A 5,881-nucleotide genomic window follows, 5' to 3' on the forward strand; every position below is an offset into this window, starting at 1 on the left:
GACTAGAGGCACAGGGTGCTAGCATAGCTGAGATACTCCAGATCCTGAGAGCTATGCAACAACCCCTACCACCACCACCACCTCCTCAGTAGACTCATTTTCAGATACTCTTATTTGACTTCTGGATATTTGACTTATGACTTGTTTTGGATGGTTGACTTGGTTGACTTGCTGACTTGCTTGGATGGTTGGTTGACTTTGACTTTGACTTGGGTTGATTGTATATTTTACTTACTGCACATTTACTGCATATTTTCGTTTATGTTTTACTTATGCCAGTTATCATTTCTGTATTTATCTGAGGTTAGGTTTATGTTTGGTAGAGTAGTAAAATGAAATTTTTTCAAAACTCATTTTCTTATCATTTTCTATCTATTATTAGTATTTTTCAAAAAGGCATTCAAAACTTTACTTATTTATTTTGAAAAATTTTATTTTCTTTTAAAAAGTTTATTTTTCAAATTTAAAAAGGAATGTTTTAGCCTTAGCCTAGATGCAATCCCCTAGAAAGCATGATCCTATAGATCTAGGTGGACATCTCACAAAGCACACTAGATACCTTGCTTGTGTTTGTGAAACATAGAACGGTGTGAGATGTATAGGCTTCTAGTCTAAGTACCAAGATGCTTAAGTCAGTGCATCGAACCTTACTTAGACTTTAAACACAAATTGATCAAGTTAAGTGTCCCAGAAGAAAAAGTTTACTTTCTAACATTGGGATGATACACTTACACTTGGCTAACTGGGTCAAGCTCCTACTTTCTAGTAGTTAGCTAAAACCTAAGTTGGACACCCGCCCCAAGGATAATTTTTTTTGTCTACGTATTTTTTATTATTAAGCTTGGACTCAAACCCTTAGAAAATATTTTTGATTATGTCAAAGGGGGAGAGTTATTCAAGTTTTCAAGTTTTTCAAAAAGGGGGAGAGTTAAAAAGATTTTCAAAAAGGGGGAGAGTTAAAAAGATTTTCAAAAAGGGGGAGAGTTAATTTAAGTTTTCAAAAAGATTTTAAAAAGGGGGAGAGTTGATTTGAACTTTTCAAAAAGGGGAAAGTTGACTAATTTAGGGGGAGAAATGTGAAATTCAGGGGGAGATTGAAAATGATTGACTTTGAATTTTCTAAAGGGGGAGATGTAAAATTCAGGGGGAGAATTGAACGTAAGCATTAATTCAGGGGGAGACTGAAATTAAGGGAACCACACAATTTATGCATGTTTATTTATGTTATGCACGGTCCTTAATTTTTGTTGCTTAACTTATTGTTTTAAAGCTTAAATATGTTTTAACTTAACTTGAAACCTTAAGTTGTCATAATCAAAAAGGGGGAGATTGTTGGTGCAGGGAGCACCAGCAGATCGAACCTTGGTTTTGATAATGGAACTAGGTTCAAGTTAAGTGTGTGTTGGACTAAGAATGTTGATCTAAGTGTGCAGGGAGCACAGGTTTGACCTAAGTCCTAGTGGAAGCTAGGCATTGGAAAAGCCCTGATCTGGAGGATCAGGCAGAAGTCTTGGCATAGTCGAAGCACCAGGTGAAGTCTGGGCTGGTCAGGAGGACCACGCCGCAGCAGAAGTCTGGGTTGGTCAGGAGGACCAAGCCGCAGCAGAAGACTGGACTGATCAGGGAGGATCGAGTCGCAGCAGAAGACTGGGCTGGTCAGGGAGGACCGAGTCGCAGCACAAATCCTGGGGGCCGAGGACAGAGCCGAGCAAAAGTCCAACAAGTCAGGAGGACTTGGTTGGCAAAGGTAAATTCTCCTGAGAGGAGTGGGTGAGGACGCGTTCCCAAGAGGAACAGTAGGCGTCGGTCTAACCCAGGGTCTCACTGGAGACCTGAAGTTAAGACCCAGAGGAGGTTCCAGGAACTGACTCAAAAAGGTTTACTTTGCATGTTATTTGACTAACGTTTGTGCAGGATTGGAAAAACCAGAAAATGCAGACTCCGAGCAAAACTGGCTAAGTTTTGCTGTTGGAGTCGACTCAAGCACAGTATCGAGTCGACTCAAGCTTAGTCAGCCAGCCTTCGGAAGTCAGCGCCTTCGGATTTCCGCCAAATAGATCTGAGTCGACTCAAGCTGACTCATAAGTCGACTCAGAGTCAAAACTGATCCGGAAGACTCCACATCGGACTGGAGTCGACTCAGATGGCGACCCGAGTCGACTCAGATAGCGGATAACGAGCGGGAAGGAAAAGCTATCTGTACGAGGACACGTCGGACTCGAGTCGACTCAAGATCTGGGCTGAGTCGACTCGAGTGCAGTATAAAAGAAGTGCACGAGCAGCAACCCTACATCAACGATTCTCTTCGACCTCTTCGTGCTACGCTCGTGACGACAACGCCCTACGCGATCCCGTTCATCCCAAGAGCCGTCGCTACGCCGAGTGCACCCGAATTTCAACATCCAGCACGATCCGACTTCAAATTTGGTAACACGTACTTAATTGTATTCTTTTATTGTTACCGAGCTTTGTTGTGATTTTTGTAAGCGTGAATTTGCTGCCGTAAGGGGCAAATTAATTAGTGGATTGCCCGTAGTAAACGGTCAAGGACCGTGGGCCTTGGAGTAGCAGCCTTGGGCTGTGAACCAAGTAAAAACAAAGTGTGCATATTTCTTTTCTGTTGTTCTTTTCATCGCTTCCGTGTTTTGCTTCCGCGCTCGTAATCGAAAATCGGTAAAAGCGTAAACACGCTATTCACCCCCCCCCCTCTAGCGTGTTTTCATCGATCCTACATTTCTGCAGTCCGCCCAGCATCGTTTCATCCGTGATCAGAGAGATCTACAAACATATGGACATGAATTTGCACCTTCCTAAATGATCCATCAATGCTAGATGACACCCCCTCGAACTTGCATTTGTTTCAGGCTGCCCATACATGATATATAACACTTGAGATGCCAAGGAATCTTGCTTTGACTTTGTTTCCAGCTCCTTTGTATCTCCTTCTTACTCCATTCAGCAGCTCCTCAATGTTTTTGAACCGAAAATTGATGTCAAGTCATTGCTTTACCTTTCCCCAAAGCACACAAGCAAAGGAACATTTGAAGAAGAGATGATCCATTGTTTCCTCCTCTTGGCTACATACCGGGCATACCTTGTTTGGCTCATATGACATTCGATCCGCCGTGTGAAGCTTTCTTTGTGTTAGAAGCCACATGATGAACCGGTGCTTAGGCATAATCTCCGATCTCCAAAGTGTTGGCACCCATGGAGGTTTTTGATTGGTACCTTGCAAGAACTCATATGCTTTTGCTACCCCTTTCTTTTCCATAACAAACCAATCCATCATCTTCATGTTTGCTTCACCCACTCCACCGTTTGCTTCACCCACTCCACTTGAGTTTTGCTTGATTTTCTCCTTAATGGCTACCAACCTTTTGATCAAAGGGGAGTCCGTGGCCTTTGCTTCCCATGTCCAAAAATCAGCCCCCTTTACATAATGATGATGAACCCATTTTATCCATAGCGTATCCGCTCTTGATTGTATCTCCCATAAGACTTTGGTGAGCAATGCTTCATTCCACACAAGTAGGTTCCGAAGACCATAACCACCATTCTGCTTTGGCAAACAAATTGTGTCCCAAGCTATAGGAGGATACTTTGAGTCACATACAAATAACCAACATATAGCTTTAATTTTGTCAATTACTCCTCCCGGCATTGATAGCATTGAAAGCCAATAACATTCCATTCCTTGAAGGACCGTTTTGACAAGCTCCAACCTTCCCGCATAAGATAAAGATTGTTTTGGCCAGCCGCTCATCCTTCTTGTGATTGCATCCAATAGAGGCCCATAATTTGCAACTCGTAGTTTTTCCGCTGCTAAAGGAATACCCAAGTACCTAAAGGGAAACACCCCCTCTTGAAAGCCCAAAATCCTCATCAATTCGCCTTTTGCATTTGCATCAACTCCCGCCATATAGAGCTGTGATTTTAGTGGATTTGCCCTCAAACCGGCCTCATTCCCAAACCTCTCCAAGCAATCCGCTAGTAGCCTTAAGGAAGATTCATCCGCTCTTGCAAACAACATTAGATCATTCGCATATATAAGATGTGTGATGACCACCTCTTTACACCTTGGATGGAAATGGAATGAAGGCTTTATCGAAATGTCCTTGATCCTTCTTGATAGCACCTCTACACATGCTGCAAAAGGTTGGAATCCGCCAACCTAGCGGCCCCACACGATCGGCCCCCCGACCATCTGTGGAGAGGTAAATCACGATAGCACCTCTACACATAGACCAAAGAGAAGTGGAGAGAGTGGATCACCTTGTCTTAAACCCCTCCTACCATCAAAGAAACCATAAACACCTACATTTAGGGATATAGAATATGTCGTTGTAGTCACACATTGCTTGATCCAATCACGATATTGTTGAGGAAAACCGAATCCCATAAGTGCCTCCATTAGAAAGTCCCAATTTAGCATATCAAAAGCCTTCTTCAAGTCCACCTTAGCCATACATCTCGGGGAAATCCTTTTGCGAGCATATCTCCTTAGAAGGTCTTGGGTAAGGAAGATGTTATCCCTAATGCTCCTCCCTTGGACGAAAGCCGCTTGAGCCGGATCAATCAAGAAACTCATCACCGTAGATAGCCGTCTTGCCAATATTGTAGCAATAACTTTGTAGAAGACATTGCAACATGAGATAGGCCGGTAGTCCGATACACCCTCTGCATGATCACTTTTTGGCACAAGGTATATTAGAGAATGATTCCATTGTTTCAAGAGGTTACCTATCCCAAAGAATTCTTGAATTGCAGCAACAAAATCTGCTCCCATAACATCCCAAGATGAAGTGAAAAACTTGGCGCCGTAGCCATCCGAACCCGGGGCTTTTTCACTCCCAATATCGTGCAAAGCAATCTTGATCTCCTCGACCCCAACCGGATGTATAAGGCTGTTCCTTTGGGCGTTATTGAGTTTCCTTCCCGAGAGGCCAGCACCGTCTAGAGGAGAGCATGCTTCCGGTTGGCCAAGAATACCATGGAAGTGATCTATGAATTCCTCCGCAACTTCTTTGATGCTTGTTGTTCTTTCTCCATTTCTCTTTGTAAGCATAATGATCGCATTCCTTTTGTTGTTCCTCTTGACTACATCATGGAAAAACTTTGTACATCTATCCGAACTCCTCAAATATGTGTTCTTCGCCCGTTGTTGATACAATATCTTTTTCGCCTCCGAGAATAAGATTGCGCGCTTCTTTACCTCCCCATAATTCGCGGATGTGGTGTCACCCGCTAATATATTCCTTTGCACCTCTTCTAACTCCATATTTGCCCTCTTTGCTTTCTCCAATATATGACCAAACTCCTTCTTATTCAGCTCCCTCAAACTAGCCTTCAATCTAAACAATTTGGTCTTTAATCGATATTGTGCATTGCCTTGGACCGGCGCCTCCCATGATTGTTCCACCACCCTCTTATAATCTTGATGTAGAGTCCACATATTTAAGAACTTAAATGGCCTTGTTGCTGCCCTCTCCTTTGCTAGAATGTGAACCATGGCACAAGAGTAGTCCGATAAGCATCCTGGGGTCAAAAATTTAACTTAAGCATCAAACTCCTCCAAGAGCCACGCCGAGTTCACCATTACTCTATCTAGTTTGCAAGCCACCTCCCCTTTAGACCAGTGAATTGACAGCCAATAGATCTTAAGTCTACCATTCCACATGCATGAGTGAAACTTTGGAGGTCCCTCATCTCATAATTTATAGCCGGATTGCCTCCTTGCCTCTCATGAATGACCAATATTGAATTGAAGTCCCCAACATATGTATGAATGAATTGCTCCGATGTATTAATAACCTCCACATCAGCCCGCTGTGCATCCCAAATAAGCAAAATGCGACCATGGTTAGAAATACCAAAATTATGC

This window comes from Curcuma longa, chromosome 9 (assembly GCF_044706935.1).
Source record: "Curcuma longa cultivar G26 ecotype Majalengka, Jawa Barat chromosome 9, ITB_CL_G26_1.1, whole genome shotgun sequence".
Lineage (NCBI taxonomy): Eukaryota > Viridiplantae > Streptophyta > Magnoliopsida > Zingiberales > Zingiberaceae > Curcuma > Curcuma longa.